A 20,051-nucleotide genomic window follows, 5' to 3' on the forward strand; every position below is an offset into this window, starting at 1 on the left:
TACTTAGCAAATGAACAATTGAGTTTATTTTGCTGATTCACAATTCACAAGTCATCTTGAGGTCAGGTTTCTGATTGCTCACTAGTGGCTGTTTTCCAGAGTTGATACTTCAATTTTACTTTGAATGGCTGCAAATGATTCCTCCAATGCAAAAAAGGTCCCAGTGGCCTTGCAAAGTTAGATAAATAGGTTTACCTGAAAATCAAGAAGGACTCTAGCTACAAGGGCATTTTCTGGTTAAGTCACTAAGAGTCAAGTAACTTTCAATAACTTAACAGATGTGACATATTTTTTTCTGACTAGTGTTTCCCTGATGTACCCCCATGGATAGACTAAACCAGGTTTCCATTTAAAAAAAGGTTTTCATTCTAGTTATCAATTTAAGTCTGGTATCTTGTTCTTAATTTTGTTCTTAAAGACTGTTTTCTTATCACAAAGTTCTCGCAATATCGCCAATACCCAAACAAAGACATACTTGAGACAGTATTCTCACAAGTAATAAATGACTATGGTTTTTGTGCTTCTATAACAGGCTTGGAAAATGACCTGTATTTTGCATTATGTGCATCATAAACTTCTAATTGCTCTTTCAGAGTATTCCATAAAAAAGAATGTCTGACATTCTTTAAGAATAGTATGGCATTAAAACTGAAGCCCTCGGAGATGGTAAGATAGAATATTTAAAATCTGTAGACTCCATTTGTTAATGCTCCCGTGGCTAGCAGTGAAGAAGTACTTATCAGTGAATGTCTGGAAGTCCTTTTTTTTTTTTTTGGATTAATGGAAATCTCTAGAACTGTTCTTTCTAATATGGTAATCATTGGCCACCTATGGCTACTGAACACCTGAAATGTGGCTGGTCTGAACAGAGATGTATGGTAAGAGTAAAATATATTGGAAAAATAAATTTCATTAATAACTTTTATAATGATTACATGTTACAGTGATAATCTTGTAGGTATATTAGATTACATAAAACATATTGTTGGAATTAACTTCACCTCTTCATGTTTACTTTTTTTAGGATAGCTCCTAGAAGATTTTTAAGTCACATTATATTTCTATTGGCCAGAGCTGCTCTACAAAAATGAAGAGAACAAGGATGGCCCCCTAGATATTCTAATTTTCATTTTGTAAGTCAACAATTTATTAGATAATTTTCTCTGACTTGATGACAATCAGAGACAAAGCCTGTGGTGGAGGTGTTTGGAATCAAGGGTCTCTATTTCACTGAGTGCTATTTTGGGTTAGTTTAATAAATCTATGACAGTGTAATACGATATAAATTATTTTTGTACTTTATTCATTTAAGTTTGTAAAAGTCACCAAGATAAGCATTTTGTGATTAATATACTATAAAATAAATGGCATTACCAATATAGAAATCTGATTTTTTAATCATCAAGTTTATACATAATATATTTTTGACAGAAAATAATTAGATGCAAGCAAACAATAAACAGTATTTTCCCCTAGGGGAGATTCTCTTCTATCATATTCAATTTCCTCCTCAAATTAACTCATTTTAAGAGATAGCAAAATAGATTCAAATTTCTTATTATATTTCTGAATTTTTTTTTCTGAAGGTGAGAGCAAAGTAGATTGAGTAAATTGACAGATGGTATTGATTTTGCACACCATTTATTTCTGGGCTTATGGCAAGTTCTACTGAAGTAATTCCTCTCAAGGAGTTTATCTCAATGAGTGAAATTTCCACTCAGCCTTTAAAGCCCAACTCAAATGTCCCCTCCTCTAAGAAGCCTTACCGGATCCCACTGGGCAGTTATCCACTTCAAATTCTGCTAAAGCGTATGCCTTGTACATAAGCCTCTTACTCAATTTCCCTTCTCTTTCCCCAACTGGAGTGTGAGTTTCCTGATAACATGACTGAAGTCAACCCAAGTCTCATTCATCTCTGAATTCTCAATGGCTAGTCCAGTCCTTGGCATATAGTAGACAGCTAAACTATGTGTACATTCCAGTTTACTCAGTGAGGTGGTATTAATACTGCTAAATATTAGGGACAGTGGGTTTGACAATAAGTCTAGTTTAAAAATGTATAAATGGATCCTAGTAGTATCCCAATGAGGAATTTGGTGACTGCCATTTCTCAATAATATAATAATAAAGTTAATATTTGGAGATAACTTATAAGTAAAGATTAACTTGGAAAATTGCCATACACACAAAGAGGTGATAGAATCATAAGAGATCTTCTAACCACCAAAATAAATACTAGTCTTATAAATGCAATCATTTTGATTGTGTTTCCGGAAAGGATTACCCAAAGCTCTTTTTTTCACCATGATTATGTAATTATAATGGTTTAGATTGTTTGTACATGTCCAGCTGGTGTTTTATTAAATTCTCCTCATCACTATTTGTTGACTCAGTCTACCTGTGATTACATCTCTCATGATTTTGAGCAGAACCGCTCCAAGCTGATTTTCATGAAATTTCCCAGGGGTTCACAAAAAATGTTCTTGGTGTTCATATTAGTGAAAGTAGTAATGTCTGTTCTTGAAAAACTTTCTGCGTGTGCATGTGCATGTAATTTAATTATATATAGTGAAATGACAATGCCAAATATATGGTGGGAAGGATCAAAGCGGTGTGCACATGACTCAGCTCCTCAGTTGCTTTAATTACTCAACACTGTTAGCTACCATGTGAATTTTGACTGCTATACTTGTCTTAAATTGTTTTTATCCTTATAACCTATATCCATATTTGGATCATTGGTTAAAGACAGAAGCCATCAGTAACACTGATGTTGAAATACAGAAAGTTACTGAAAAAACTATAAAGAGTAATAATTCTGCATATTTTCCTCAAGATGATCTTCAGAGGAAACTGATTTGTAAATGGCATATATACATGATGCAAAAGAAATTTTTATTGCCCCCATTTTACAGATGAGGAAATCGTGGCATATGGTCTAAGTCCCTTGTCCAGGGTCAGAAAGATAGCTGGTAAACAGCTGGAGAGGAATGTGAACCCAGGATGTCTACCTATAGAGTCTTCCAAGTGGGATACGACACAAACACAGAGGTTCTCAAAGTCAGCTTCCCATTAGAGTTACTTGAGCGGCTTTTAAGAATTCTGACGTCCAGGGCGCCTGGATGGCTCAGTTGGTGAAGCCTCTACCTTTGGCTCAGGTCATGATCCTGGGGTGCTGGGATGGAGCCCTCCATCGGGCTCCCAGCTCAGCAGGGAGCCTGCTTCTCCCTCTCCCACTCCCCCTGCTTGTGATCTCTCTCTCTCTCTCGGATAAATAAATAAAATCTTAAAAAAAGAATTCTGATGTCCAGCCACCACAGCCCATCAGTTAAATAAAAAATCTCAGAATGGGTGATGGGGAAAATGGAGCAGCCTCTTCTCCGAGCCACCCCTTTGCCTCGAGACTTCTCTGGGCTAAGCAGCCGTCGGGCCTGGGGCCCGGGCCACGGGCTCAGCTGACGACCCCGGGCTCTGTGTCAAAGCAGCAGTTTGCAGGTGGCTGCGCCAAGGCGCCGGAGGAGGCGCGGGGACGCTGCCGCCCCGATGGCAGAGGAAGGGGCAGCTGCTGCACGGGGCGGGCATCTCTAAGGGCTTCAAAGTGCACATGGGCTTCAGCTTCCTGCCCGCGACCGCCTGCGCCGGGTCGCGCTTGCCCCGCCCCCTCCCCCCAGGAGGTCTTTGGGCACCAGAGTAAGGTGCACCTGCAGGGCTTCCAGAGCGTGAAGGAGGGTGAGGCAGTGGAGTCCTCCTACAAGAAGTCGGCTAAGGGCCTAGAATCTGGGCGGGTCACCAGCCCTGCTGGGGTGTTCTGTGCTGAGAGCGAGAGGTGTCTCAAAGGGAAGAACGGGCAGAAGCGCAGATCAAAGGGGGACAGGAGCTACAACCGTGGAGATCGAGACCACCATGCCAAGGAATCTAAGCTGCCACCGCAGCCCAAGAAGTGTCACTTCTGCCACAGCAGCAGCCATATGGTGGCCTCGTGTCCCCTGAAGGCCCAGCAGGCCCCCGGGTCACAGGGAAAGGCAGCCTACTTTCGGGAGGAAGAAGAAGAAGAGATCCAGAGCCCTGCCCTGTGCCCAGAGGCCCAGCACTGAGCTACTGTGGGTGACGGCTAGCCTTTTGTGATCAGGAAGTTTTGAGGGGCAGGCAGCAGTGGGCAGAGTGGAGAAAGTGGGGACAGTGTGGGTAGAGGGCAGCTGGATCTGCCCTGTATCTCAGGCCAGGGTCCACAGCATCACCCCCTCTTCCCTCTTGGCGGGGGGGGGGGGGGGGGGGGGGGGGGGGGGGGGGACAGTGCACCCCAACCGTGCTCTATCCAAATTGCTCCTGGGGGTTCTGGGGACAATCCCTCCCTGCTGAGCTTTTACCTGAGTCTCTGCCCCCAGATCTCCAGCTTTTGAAAGTGGCCTGGACAGGGAAGTTGTTTTCCTTTCAAGGAAGGAGATGTCATAATAATGGTTCCCACGCCAGAGTGTAAAGACTAAGCATGAGACCAGATGGACGGGCCCAACCCACGAACTGCTACGTTCTGTGGGAGGCAGTCTCTCGGGGGTAAGGCAGGGTTTTTCCACATCTTGTTTCATAACCCACTCTGGGGATAGGGTGCTGGGGACTGTCCCGAGCAAGGGGTTGTGACAGCAGCCGCAGGGGTTGTCGGGGGAATAGCTGCAGACCTGCTGCCCCGAAGCTGACTCCCACCCCATTCTGGGCCAGTAGATTTTTATTGATTTGCTCCCTTGGATACCTGCACCGTGGGCCCCACTTTCTCCAGGAGGCCAACGGCACTGGCTGTGTGCGAATGACATGTCTTGTGCATTTGCACTTTCTTTTTTTTGTAATATAAATACTCTGGGTTTGTAAAAAAAAAAAAAAAAAAAAAAAACAAACTCAGAATGAAATGGTGCTCAACTGTTGCTCAAAATGTATTTTTCCAAGATATGCTTGAAAATGTCAACTTGAACCTCTGTTACCTCATGGTTTAGAAACAAACAAAAATCAAATTAGCTAAACTTTAGGGGTGGGGTGGGGTAGAGGCAAGAATTCCAAATATCCAGTCATAAAAGTAGAAGTGCTTTCTCTGACCTTATAGAACAGTTAAATTTCAGTCTACGTTTTCATGTATATTTTGTTGCCGAACCCAGCACATAACTTAAAATATATTATTAATTTATACATTTTCCTATTAGAGTTAAGAATCATTGTCAAAATAAAAAAAGCAAAATATTTGTCTTTATGTAATGAATACTATTATAAAGTTCAGTAAATGAATGTTATGAAATCTTAAATAATACACTAATATAAGCTATGATGGTCTGAATAATTAAACAATATTTATATTATCAATGTTTTATAATATAAAAATTATACTAAATAATTAAAGTCACTCATTATCTTACAGCATGCAAAAATGACTAAATGATTTTTTAATTTTTTGGGCATTTGTTATTACTGTGGAAGAGGACAGAAGTTCAGGAAAGGTGAGTAAACATTACATTAGACCAGGTTCTTTCCAACTGCAGTACGACGGACATTTTACATCGGATAATTCTTTGTTGTGGAGGGCTATCCTGTGCACTGTAGGATATTTACCAACATACCTGGCCCCTACCTGCTACACTTCAGCTGTGACAATTCAAAGTGCTTCCGGGGTGCTTGGGTGGCTTAGCTGGTTAAGCCTCTGACTTTGGCTCAGGTCAGGTGGCGTTCTCAGCGAGTCCCTTGCAGGGCTCTGTGCTCAGTGGGGAGTCTGCTTCTCCCTTTCCCTCTCCCTCTGCCCCTCCCCTTGCTCATGCTCTCTTTCCCTCAAACAGACAAAATCTTAAAAAAAAAAAAAAAAGTGCTTCCAGACATTGCCAGATGTCTCCTGGAGGGTGAAACTGCCCCTCCTTTTAAGAGTCACTGCGTTAGACAAATTAGCTCGGGGTTACACCCTCTGATGCAGCCTCAACAATTTGGAGATGGCCCTTTTGACTTCTGACTCAGAAGACCATCAAGTCTTCCACGTGTCTATAATACAGGCTTCATTACTACATATGTAAATTATTCTGATGTGAGGCAACAGCCTGTAACTCTTTCTGAATCACAGGAAACTACTGTTGGGATACTTAATGTGTTTTATAAGATAGAATCCAAAAAATTTTGAAAATGGATCATTCCTTTAAATCCTTCGATAGTTTTGATAGTTTATTAACTGGGCATTTTAATGTAATCTGAAAATCTTCCAATAGATTTCTGATACATTTCCCAAACTACACATTTTTAGAATACTCTCATCAGCTCTTCTTTGGTGGGATGTGTCATTTCTCCATTGCATTGGAATTATTTATTTGTCCCTTATCATATATGTCCCAGAGGTAGGATTTGGGTTGGGTCAATTGCCATACTCTCCAGGGCAGTCTATAGAGCCTTGCATTTAGTAGGTGATTGTGTCCTTTAATGGGTTACATATTAGGGGAGATAAATTATTCAAATATTTGCCTCACTGTTAAAAGCTCACCTAGAATATTTAGATGTATGCTCATATAAGCTTGTTCCATAGGATTTTAAAACATGAATGCATTGAATTCCATATGGGAAAAAAAAAAAAAAAAGCCTATCTAGTTGAGGAGCCTCAAGCTGCTTCCATTTTTTTTATTTTTTCTTTCTTTCTTTCTTTTTCTTTCTTTTTTTTTTTTTACTTTTGAGCAATTGTTCTGGATCATGTAAATAATCTTTAATCCTTCGTCCCTGTATGCTTTGGATGAATGAAGTACCATTCTTTGTGAGTGGAGGAGGGATACAGATGAATGTCTTCCACATGTGTGATCCCATCCTAACAAGTACCACTAAGTAGCAACTTCTCACCTTCTCTGTAGAAGTTGTCTTCAATTAAAAAGTGCACTAGAAAGATTGTAACCATAGAGAGGACATTGAGTAGTATTTCAGCTAATTGGCTGTACATGCCTTCCAAAATTTCAGAGGTACCTCCATTTAATGACTCCCCCGAATGAGGTAATTGGCTGAAATTTACTTTGCAGTTCTTAATATAAAGTTGGGCCCATCATTAGCAAGAACTCCTAAAAAACTGGGGTCAGTATGCATTTAAGTGAAGCACAAGAAAAAAAGGTATTTCACTTTCAACGGACCTATGCTGTACCTTCTTTTTTTTTTTGAAGACTGCAAAACTATATCATCTATTTTATAACACAATGGCAATAATATTGCCTCTGAGTTAACTATGTAATAATTCACTTTTGGTTCTGCAATAATTGAGCAAACAGAAGCTGGTACTAGAGGCATTCCTTTCCTTTATTTATCGTAATATTTTCCCATAATTTAATGAGAAACATTTCAAGAGCAACATTTTTATCTTTCATGTTAAATTAATTTACAATGCTATGAGCTATAATAAAATGAGAGAAACCATCAGCAAAAAGCAAAAGTTAATAAAGACAGATATTCTCAAAGTTTCAAAGACTGCAAAAAACTCAGACCACAAGTGTATTTGCTTTCTTCTTCTTCTTGTTTGGCTTAGTTCAATTTGTCATAGTTTGTTCTCAATTATTTTGTACTTACTGCTAACATAAGATAATTTGTGATATTTGGTAGTGTCATGAAATATGATCTATTAATACCACATAACATATCAGAAGCGTTTTGGTTCAGTCCGAGAGAGGATATGTTGTGCTCATGTTTTCTCATTCTTTCGACCAACTTTCATTGTTCTTTTGGACTTAACTTTCCTTTCAAGGACTAAGAGGGACTCTAATGTGGAGGTAGAACTTCCCAAGAAGAGATGAGATCTATTTACATATTGACAGTCACAAGCACTATACAAGGGGTTGTTGCATACAAGAAATCAGTAAAGTGAAATGAGAGATAGTGACCTATTCAAATGTGTATATATGTCCTTTAATATTAAAATCCTTTGGTAGAACTACTCAGTAGTCAGTTCTCAATTGCTTGCTTTGAAGAGCACAATGCTTTACTGAAGAGTGATCCCAAACCTTCCTAGTTAAACAGGAAATGCAACAACTTACAAAAACATTTAATGACTTTCTTTAACAGCTGCCGAATGAAACTGAAAATAATACAGTGGAATAAGGAAAATGTCTGTACCAATGTCACTGCATAGTACTACTACTAAGCAAATTACACCTCAGGAACCAGGAATCATATGCAGGTGCTCAGAAATTACACTTTCCCTAGTGTGAAATGTAGCTATGAAGTATCTGCAACTAGGGAACTCTATGAAAAGGCAACTATTATCACTCAGGGGAAAAAAAGAAATCCTTTTAAAAATAGGATTTAACTGTCAATAAGGTTTTTATAATAAATTCGTATAAAGTTCAGCATGAAAGGAGTGTCAAAAACAGATGTTATGCCAGAGAGAAAATCACATGTGATTTTTATTGCTATAGTCTTTCACTGACTTTGGTCTCATTTTCGTGGAGGCTTTTGACTTTTTTTTTTTTTTAATGTTTTTTTTTTTTTTTTTTTTTTATTTATTTATTCATGAGAGTCAGAGAGAGAGAGAGAGAGAGGCAGAGGCAGAGGGAGAAGCAGGCTCCCCGCCTAGCAGGGAGCCCGATGCGGGACTCGATCCCGGGATCCCGGGATCATGACCTGAGCCGAAGGCAGACGCTTAACCATCTGAGCCACCCAGGCGCCCCGAGGCTTTTGACTTTTAACAAAATATGAAATTAAAGAGCTTTTTAAAAGAAGAGATTCGCAGAATGTATAGAAACATTTTTCTGAACTTATAAAACCCGATCAGATATACAAGATATACTGAGAAAAGGATTAAGAAAGTTGAGAGATAACCATAGATTCTACAAATGTTGTAATTATAATTTTCTCTCTGGTCTAATTATTAAAAAGTTCCATTTAAGTCTTAAATTTGCCAGACTAATCCAAATTTACTAGTGAGATGCATCCTTGAATTCTCCTTAATCTGTTTAGTTACTTGAAATGTTTAATACTTTCTAATCAAGAGAAACCTAGAGTCTCAAAGGCACAATGTTCCCTTCCCAAATTGATTTAACTTTAGGTTATTTAATTGGAACTCTGAAGAATTAGAAGTTCATTCTATTACCTTGGCATCCTTCATAGCACCTGGCACAGTATTAAGTACATATTAGATACTCAATAAATATTTTTTGAAGGACTGAATATTGCTTAAGAAGGAAATAAAAGGGGTTATTTAGATAGAATATATTTAAACTCCTAAGACAAACTTATTTCTTGCTTATTTATAGACAAGGCATAAACTGTGGTTGTGATGATAACCTATTTTAGTTTTGTTTGACTCCATTCAACAAACTATTATTGTGTATACATTGTTTTGACACTGTGAAATGAGAGAGGTATTTAAAAAATAACAGAAATATTCAAGAAGCCCCGTTTTTTGTTTGTTTCTTAAATTCCACATGAGTGAAATCATAGGGTATTTGTCTTTATCTGACTGACTTATCTTGCTTAGCACTATACTCTCTAGCTCCATCCATGTCATTGCAAATGTTAATATTCCATTATATATGTATATATATATACTATATATATGCAGACAATCATATGTGTCAGCTTTATCCATTCATCAATGGACAGACACTTGGGTTGCTTCCATAATTTGGCTATTGTAAATAATGCTGCTATAAAAAATAGGGGTGCATGTATCCCTTTGAATTAGTGTTTCTGTATTTTTTTGGGTAAATACCCAGTAGTGCAATTACTGGATCATAGGGTAGTTCTATTTTCAATTTTTTGAGGAACCTCCATACTGTTTTCCACACTATTACAAGTGGCTGCAGCAGTTTGCACTCTGACCAAGGCACACGTGTTCCTTTCTCTTCAAATCCTCGCCAACACTTGTTCTTTCTTATGTTGTTGAATTTAGCCATTCTGACAGGTGTGAGGTGATATCTCATTGTGGTTTTGATTTGCATTTCCCTGATGATCAGTGATGTTGAGTATCTTTTCACGTGTCTGTTGGCCATCTGGATGTCTTCTTTGAAGAAATGTCTGTCCATGTCTTCTGCCTATTTTTAATTGGATTATTTGAATTTTGGGTGTTGAGTTGTATAAGTTCTTTATATATTTTCGATACTAACCCTTTATCAGATATATCATTTGCAAATATCTTCTCCCATTCAGTAGGCTGCCTTTTAGTGAGACTAATATAAAACTGTATGTTCACTATACTGGAATTAAAAAAAAAAAGAAACACTCAAGAAGCTTAAAGTTTAGGAGTGAGTTATTTTGCAGGCGATTTGATTCTAATTTTAACTTGTGTAAGGATAATGATCTCTGTTCAGTGCAATACTGAAAATACTATGGGTTTATAATAAACAATTTCTGCATGATCTTATTAACTCATTAGTATGTCTCACATGGTGTATTTCTTAAAATTTCACACTCAAATATGGTCATTTTTTTCTGCACCAGAACGTAAGTCTTTGAAATCAGGTTTATTCTCTGTTTTGCAAACTAGCACAGTAACAAACTAGCAGTTGGTGGGTACTCCATTGATAGATGAATATTAATCTATTAATGAATATAAATAGAAATTATAGCAGTGGAGTTACATTTCTGAACCAACTCAGGAGAGCTGAATATTTAAAGAAAGAGTATTATTATTAGGTCACTGAGATTATTAATAAGAGATCTCTTATTACATTTCTCTGCACTTTTTTTGGTATCATATAGAAAAAAAGCATAAAATGAGATGTGTCAGCTTTGTTCTCTTTGTCTCTCCAGCTCCATTTACCTGCCTTCCTCCACTGTCCCAGGGGCTGACTTGTAGGATTACACCCATGAGCTCCTATGCCTTTCTGGTTGGGTTTGACTAATGGAGAGAACTAGGAAGAGACTGAGGTCAGTATATTGACTGCTTTGGTCTCCTTCCCTGGCTGTCAATTCAAGCCTCAATTTTAGCCTTGAAAAAGAAGGCTACTGTTCCACCAAGGCAGTAAGATTTACATGATCTCTCTTTCTCTTCGTTCTCAGAAACCTCTCCTCCTCCTTAATCTTTTCAGGCCTAGGAGAAATGACAGCTCTGCTGCTATTAGCCCAGGGGTCGTGCGCTACCTTCCATGACTTTCCTATACTCTGCCCACTCCTCAGTATGTAGCATTTGGAAATCAACACTCAAATCACCCTAATTCTAATGTGCCATCTGCTTCCTGTTGGGACCCTGGCTGAGACACAAACACAAAGGGGCAACAAATGAGACCATGGAACAGGACAAGGATTCAACATTTCATAGAGTTGCTGCACTACCTGTGTCAATGGATGGGAAAGTGGTTAGTAAACTCTTAAGTGTTATACAGAAGCTGGTTATTACTAGTCAGCATGAAATATGGACATTTAAGACTGTGTTTATACTGATTTCCCACCACAAAACCAGCTGACATGGTCTAACTTGACAACGGGATTGATGTGGCTGTGCTGTATTAGCTGTATACTAATTACACTGTAAATAAATGTTTAAGGCATTAATGATATATTACACTGATGCATAGGTAATTACACGTGGTTATCAGACTTAGACAGTGTTTATATGACTGATCACGGACATGGCCTCCATATTCCATTATCCACCTGTCCAAGATCACTGGCCACCTGTAGGTTTCCTTAGTCTGGAATTGATTAAGAAGAGTCCAGCTCTGTAAAGGGACAGGGAACATGATTTCTTTCTGAATTAGCAATATAAAATTAGCCCTGCAATTACTATTTCTGGTTGGGGGTGAGCCACAGTTACAAGTTTTCTCCTGTGTCTTTTCAAAATTAGAAGAGCTTAGTAAGCAAATCCCTGTAAGATGGTTTTATCAAAACAATCTTACTGACACAATGAGCTCTACAAACAAGTAAGTATTTTTAGGGCAAAAAGGAAAAAGACGATATTAAATAAATTTGCCCAAATATTGTTCTTTATGTTATATTTTGGAAGTGACACCTATACTACCAACATATCTTGGGAAGCAATTAGCCACCTGATTTGGATAAAAATATTATCAATTTCTTCCTATTGAGACTGGTAGCGCTTTATAAAAAGAGAAAAAGCATCAAAGCAGCCTGGAATGATACTTTGGGGGCTCTTCGTCCTATGAAAATCTTCAAATTAGGTGTCGATGGGCACAAATTGACTTATTTTAATATACTTCAGGTCCATATATAAAGAAAAGTACTATACTATTTTGTAGGAATGGCTTGTGTTGCCTTAGATTAAGTTTACACATCAGCTTTTTAACTTTATTGCTGCTTGATTCACTTTTGGTGGCTTCTTTTAACAACAATGCCCTGCCAAGCACTTAACACTACTTCATGAAGGAAGATTTCATGCCTTGACCTTCACATTCATGATCTGTAATTCAATGTGCTTCCATGATCCCTATCATTTCCAGATACCATCCTTCTTGAGAAATGCTGACTAGTGCTTTGTTTATTTGTTTTTGTTTTGTTTGTGGTCAATTCACTGGCTCCGTTTTCCTAGTTTTTTTTTTTTTTTTTAAGGTACTTTTGAAGCTTCTATCATTTCTGCTCATCAAAGGAAGTCATTTTCTTCACATGCTTGTATTGGTCAAAAAGAGCACTTGTATAATTTTTATTTTCTTATCCAGACACAAACAGGTTGGAAAAATTACTACTCCAATGGCCCTTGAATTTTGGGTGTTCCTTTCAAATTTAGGTCAAAAGCCAACATTAATAGTCAGAGGGAATGACTGTCACAAAGAAGAACTGCCAAGCAGATAATAAGTTTAGAACTCTTAATTGAAAATTAACACATCCACATTTGTATTCCTAAACTGAAGAAAATGGCTGTTTGGCTACCACTATAATGAGATGCTGCATATTTCACATGCTGAATCCTGAAGAAGGAACCATTCGTTCCTGCCCGATGGATGTTTCTAGGCTTCAGTATAACTCAAAAGATTGGGGTAGGAAATTCAAGCAGAGTAAGAAGGATCCTGCTTTCTTTCCTAGGGGTTATAAGGTCCATAAATATTAACCAGCCTTCCACTTGACTAACTTATTGAGCATGTCTCCAACTGACTATATAGCAGATTGAACTATTGGCTTCAATTCCGTCACATCCCTAGTCAAATTAGACATATACACCCCTGCCATGACCTTATGTAGGTGGAAAGTGTTTCTCTATCCCTTGACTTTGGGCTTGGCCACGTGACATGCTTTGGCCAGTGGAAAAGAAGCAAATGTGCTAAGAGCAGAGACTTGAAAAGTGTTGGTTTTGGTTTGGTCATTGTCCTGAGAAGCCGCTGCCCCTTCAGTTTGAGTCTCAGAATAAGACACAGGGGGCAGACTCAAACCAGATCTGCAGCCTAGAGATGAGCAGAGCCAAGCCAAGTCTAGTCAAGATTGGCCAAACCCCACTAAACCGCAGACCCATCACTAAATAAGTATCTGTTGTTATTAGCCACAGAAATTTTTTGGTTATTTATTATGCAGCAAAATGAACTGATACATACTATAAGTCAAAATGTGGCTTATAAGCAATACAACTCGGGAAAGTTCTGCTGAACTGATATCCATCAAGTAAAAGAAGAAAAAAAGCAAATGATTCAAAATTATCAAATCCTCGTAAAGTTCATATTCAGGCCAGGTACCAAGATTAGGTAGCAATGATTGGCCAACGTCCAGGATTAGAAATAAAAATGCAAAACACTAGTCAAGCTTAACTCACTAGGTTGGACTTCCAGGTTTTCAAGCAGACTGTTCTAGATTGCAATATTTGAAAGAAGCCTGCTGTGATATGGTAATGACTATGAATTCTGTGGTCTTTGGAATACCTCCAAAATGCCAAGCTCAAGTTTAAAACAAAACTGGATTCTCAAATAAACTTTCTTATACAGAAATGGATTAAGTCCTCTTCTCTAGAAAGGGTTAAGGAAGTGATAAGGTGCCTTCTGGCACTTCTATCAGTTACGTTTCCAAAGGGTGGTGAAACTGGGCTGTCTCTTGTTGTTTCGTCATCTGCGGATTCCTTCTTACATATGATTACCGCTAGTGGGCGAAAGCTACATCTGCCTCCAGCCACCATAACTAACGTGAGGAGAATTTCAGTTTTTGCAGATGGAGTTCCAATTCCATGTGCCTCTCCAACTGTTTCTTCTGCTTCTAATGTACTCTCTGAATTGGAATGACAGCTTCCTAGCAGTAATATGGGAAAAGTATAGGAGACCAAGTGAAGAATCTAGGACGTAATTTCTTAACATCAAAATTCTTGAAACACAGTATTATGTTTTGGGTGAGGTGATGGATATGAATATTAACTTGACTACAGTGATGATTTCAGGGTGTATACATATGCTAAACTTATCAAATCGTATACTTTCAATATTGCGTCGTTTACTGTATATCAATTTTACCTCAATAAAGGTACTAAAAAATATTAAGTGCCCAGAAAGAAATCATGCTAAAGATGTACAAAGCCTCTACACATACAAGTCTAATGTGTTATCGTGAGACATTTAGGCAGATCTAAATAGATGAAGGGATCTACCACAGTCCTAGATTGGACAACTTGATAATGTAAAGATATAGAATGATGTGTTTGAAAATGGGTATCTCACGGGCTTAACTGCCCTCATTTGATAAGGTGACTTAATGATTTCTAAAATTTCACTTTCAGCCCTGTAATTCTATGATCTATGGATACTGTAGGTCCAAGGTCAAGAAAAAAGCACATACAATTAATGTTCAAAACAGAACCAAATGACCAGCAGCTATCATCATATTTATGCCCAAGTCTGGAGTGCAAGAATTCTTCTCCTTGTCTAGGGAGTCATTTCAATAGGATGGAAGATGTATATTCTACACAGTCTTACAATCAAACTGCTCCTCAGCATATTTTGTATGTACAAATATGTACAAATTCAATATATGAATTTTAAATACTAAAGATTAAAAATAGAGTTGCGGTGGGTTTATTTTTTTCTTTGAAGTTTAAACACTTGAAGAGTTCACCACTCGTAACTTTGACTAGTGGTAAATAATGCAATTAAAAAGACTATACAGGAAAAAGAGTGAGTTGAGAAATCAAGGCCCACTTGGCATCATCAAATCTGGTTCCTGTCAGACTCTGGTGGCTGTAGGTGGGGCTAATGTACAGTCATTAATAAAAGTTTCATTTTAGGGACTTTCCAAGAGGTTGCTTCAAAGGGAGGCATTTATATGAGAAGACTAAAACTGATTTTTATAATTGCTTAAGTTATTTTGGGTATATATTAATATTAAGGTTAGTTAAAATAGTAAAGCAGAATGAATACTCTGTTTAGACTATATACAGTAAGTTTGATTCAGAAATGAGTAAAATCCTGGCAGCCAAAAACAAGGAAATGGTAAGGGTACCCTTCTCAGCCAAAGGGCCTTAAGGCCTTTTGTGCAGATTTGGAAAAGTTTAAACCTGATTAGCAGCTTGTAACCCTTGGGGAGGGTTGACTGACCAGACTTGGTTCTTTCTCTGACCATGCCCTGCTAGGCCTGTATCCTTCAGTAAAACGTGGTCTTCATAAGAATCACTAAAGTGGTCATATACTCCCCATTGTTCCCATTAATTTGAGATTTTAGCAAGCTCAAATTACCATCTACACTTAAATACACACATTGAATTCAAAGAACATGAAATACCAATAACCTAAGAAAAACTATTGTTAGATTCCCCAAATAAACGGTAACAGAAAGATGCCTAATTCACAATTTTTTTTGTTTGAAAATTCATATCTTAATTGATCTTTACAAAGAGATTTTTTTTTTCTAGACACAAAAAGACAGTAGAATACTAAGTTCAATTTTAAGCTTTTGGATATGGATGGGTAATATTTTGTGACACTGAAAAACAGAATCATTTGCTGGGCTTTCCCAATAGCCTAGTACATGAAAATATCTATTTCCTGCTCTAAATGAATCATTTAAAAATACATCTGCATTGAATGGATCACTTGAAATCTTAAAGTGAACAATGAATATGGTAATACCAGGCACAGGTAATTTAAGTACCTTAATATTATTCAGAAAATACATGTCATAAGTTAGTCTTTACACCATAGTTAAGAAAGAAATCCTTAAAAACGGATTAGGTATTTTACTAGCTGAACGGAGCAGCAAGGAATAGATGTTGATGATGTGGTTTTAAAAGAAAAAACTTCAGAAAACAAAGTTTTAAATCCTATGCATTAAACGAAACAAAACAGAACATAACAAAACAAAACAAAACCAGTATGTAGCTTGGTTTAAGGAACATAACAATACTTAAGAACTCTCAAATAAAACGAACACTTTTGTGAAGGACACAGGTTTTTAAGTTGATCTTACTAATTAAAGTTCTGTCATTGTTTTGGTTACAAATCACAAGGAAATAAACAACACACAATGCAGACTGATTATTATTGAGTTAGCTCAGAGGACTTCTACCGTTAAAATACATATAAAATCACAACACAAGCTTTAGTTATAAAAATAAAATCATATGTATATACTACCTAAGATGGAAAGACCAATGGTGAGTATATTCTTCTTCATAGGATCACCAAACTGAACCTATAGCTTTCTCTTATTTTGACTAAATTTTCTATTTAATGATCCAAGAATTTAGCTTTTTATTTTCCCACCACATGACAAATATATATTGATTGGAAGTATTCTGAAATACTAGTTTCGGAAACTATTCTGTGAAACTAAACTGCATTTTGACTTATTTGCATCAGTTATTTGCCTGAAAGTTGTGGGTAAGGTGGGAAAACACTTTCTTCCATTTTAAATTGCAATCTCCCAGGTCTGTCGTTTTCCTTTCTCACGGGGCCCAAAATGTTTTTAAGACCTCTGGTATATCAATCTCTGGAAGAGAGCATTCACAGATGAATTCTGATCAACAGATTGCATACATTTCCCAATCAGCTGTGTAGACTTAGCATTTTCACAACTCCAGTCATTTTATAAAGATGATTCAGAATTAATCAGTCCCCCTGCTACTTTTATTATTTATATATTCACAGTATTGACAGATTTCATTTTCTTCCCACTCTCTACTCTTCTACAAGAATAACACTCAGGACATGGAACAGTGAGCAGAAAGAGAGATCAGCTGACCTTCCTTCTGTAAGTAAGGCATTACTCAGCTAATTCCGAGAACCCGCAAACGATAATGTGGAATATACAGATCCACATCAAACTTCCTTTCATTTCTTCTGGTGCTTCCTCTAGAATAGGAAGTCTGCTTATTCTTTAGACTGCAATATAGGTATGTGAATAATATAGTAATAACTATGACTGGAATAAGACAGAAATAGTTACGGCGGCAGCTGCTATAAATACCCAAACAAAATTCCCTTAGGAAAAATGACGTCAGGAAGCCTTGCAGGGGACCAATCACTCAGAATTTTGAATGATCACACTTATTGTGACATTTTAGAAGGCACTGCATCTTCTCCTGGGATTACTAAAAATTACAACTGTACCTAAGTCACCCAGCAACAATTTATGCCACTAATTCATTTTAAAGATGGATTAACAGGAATCTTTTCAAATGTCTCTTCGAATTGATTAGACAACGTCTCTGGGAAGCCTCAAATTTGATTTGGCCAAAATGGCAGAGGAAATTAATGTTATCCTCCTGTGTCATTTCCCTAAATTCAGGAAGGTAAAGAAACACCAATTTTCAAAAACAGACATGTCTAATATATAAAAAGATTGTTGTCAAGACAAATCCATTGCCTGGTTGTTTTCAGCTGACAACTATTTTTAAATAGACTGTATGACTTAGATTCAGGAACTAAAGATGAAGAAATACTGAATAACATTATTCAAAAGGCATGCAAAAAGTATTATTTCAAAAATCTCTTTTCATAATATTCTTGTTTTGAAGACTATAGCTTTTAAACATTTAATAGATCTACGGGTTCGGTGTTAATGAATATGCCAACAAGATGGTAACATAATAAATCCATGTCAATTTTAGAAGTATTTCTAATATTACATAACAAATTGGAAAGGAATTTCACATATAATTATCTCTATGAAGACAAACCACAAGGGTAATTAACACAGCTACGATTCCGTATCACCAAAATGGTTAAACCAGATGGTAATGTTCATTATTTTTATCTCTTTCACAAAACCAAATATCACTCACTCTCTCCTGGGAATGCATGAAGTAGTCAAATGAAACGTATTATTATGCAATACTTTGATGTAAGGAGGGTTTTTTTTTCTTTTAACTTAGTACAGACATGTGTGTTTCCCCTCAAGATTGGTGGTGTTTCCAACCATGACCAGTGTTACTTATAGATAAACAAATAAACAGTGTACCTATGATGTATAAGCTTAATAAAATGACATCACCAGATAAAGGAAGATCTAATTTTTTAAAGAAGATTTTATTTATTTATTTGAGAGAGTGAGCAAGAGAGAGGGAACAAGTGGGAGGAGAAGAGGGAGAGGAAAAGTAGACTCCGCACTGAGCAGGGAGCCCAATGTGGGGCTCAACATGGGGCTCAATCCCAAGACTCCGGGATCATGACCTGAGCTGAAGGCAGATGCTTCATCGACTGAGCCACCCAGGCACCCCGGGAAGATCTAATTTTTAAAAAATTAATATTCAACAGTGAACCATTAAAATTAAAACATAGGCTTTATATTTTCATCACAAAGATGGCTGATATTATTAATTTTCAACAGATATCCAGGAAGAACAACAGTTTATTTGCTGTTTCAGTGACCTATTGTCATAATAATGCTGAATGGTGCATATGGTTTTAAACCACAGTCATCTATCCTTCAGGATGTGCATGGCTTGCACAGCCCTGCTGTACACCTCTCAGCCTCTTTCTGAGATGAGCCGCCTAGATGGGGCATGTTCTTCTTATACGTGTGGTAGAGGCACAGTCGGGAACATGCAAGGTCTCTTAAGGCCCAGGCTTCAAACTAGCAGACCATCACTTCTGCTCACCTATGTTTTGCTAAAGCAAATCACATGGCTAAGCCCTAAGGCCAGGGGTTGGGAGGTACACTCCATCCACAGGGAGGCAATATCAAGGGTGTGATTGCAGAACGGGATGAAGAACTAGAGGAACCATGTAGTCTACTAGAACTAGAGAACAGTTTCTTTCAAGCAGATAATATATTGCAGAACACAAGAATGCCATGTACTTATTTATATCTCTGACTTACTTCGTTAGTGTGTAAATGTTGCCATACATTTTCCTGTGCTTGATGACTGCTCTGTATTATTATTATTAATTTCATCAGTGATTAACCTGCTACTAGATTTAAGAAATAATCTTTTTTCTTCTTCTTCTTCTTCTTCTTCTTCTTCTTCTTTTTTTTTTTAGTTTCTTGTATAAACAATTCAAACACATCTTTCATTTGGAGCAATTCTCTAGCCATGTTCTGTGAGTACAGACAGATCGATGCAATTTCTAGTCCAGGGAGTGGAGCATGCAATTTGAGTCACGAGTCCTGTCTTACCTAACTCTGGAGTTATCTTTTGAAGAGAATATATTATATGGGAATACTAATACAACATTGCCCTTAAGGATTTTGGGTAAATTTATTTTCTTTTCCAATACCATCTAAGATAAAATATCTCACATCTTGAGAATTAGTCACTTCCTGTAAGAAGGCCTGCAGCAAAGGGACATCTCAATCAGATACACCACGCAGGCAAGCTACTCTCTCATCACTGTGTGCGCATGCGCTTGTGGGTTCTATTTTCCCCTTAGAATTCCAATTTTTTTTGTGTGTGTGTCTTGCCTTACGAATTCTTGTTTTCCAATTTTGTAAACAGAAAAGTAGAAGAATGTGTTTGAAAATCTGCTCAGAGAATGGATTTCAATTTGGCTTCTCCATTAGAGCACTAATTTGCTTTCTATGTGCAATTCTGGCGTGATCACTGTTGCATATATTATTGGATTTCAACTCCTAGGCTTCCACCTAAACTCATTTTGAGATTTTCACACAGCAGGTCAATTGCTTGAGTTTTACCGAGTCTAAATTCCACCTCAACCTGTCTCAGACTTCTTGGTATTGTATTTGGTGAAAGCAGCAGCAGAACTTTCTAC

The 20,051-nt window shown here is 37.5% G+C and overlaps 1 protein-coding gene and 1 pseudogene across 13 annotated transcripts in view; one reads left to right on the forward strand and one right to left on the reverse strand.

Moving 5' to 3' along the window:
• DMD (dystrophin) overlaps positions 1–20,051 on the reverse strand; it is a 2,446,616-nt gene that overhangs the window by 437,057 nt on the left and 1,989,508 nt on the right. The window lies entirely within an intron of this gene.
• LOC116646094 lies at positions 3,279–4,094 on the forward strand (annotated as a pseudogene).

Source organism: Phoca vitulina, unplaced genomic scaffold (assembly GCF_004348235.1).
Source record: "Phoca vitulina isolate PV1807 unplaced genomic scaffold, GSC_HSeal_1.0 scaffold35, whole genome shotgun sequence".
Lineage (NCBI taxonomy): Eukaryota > Metazoa > Chordata > Mammalia > Carnivora > Phocidae > Phoca > Phoca vitulina.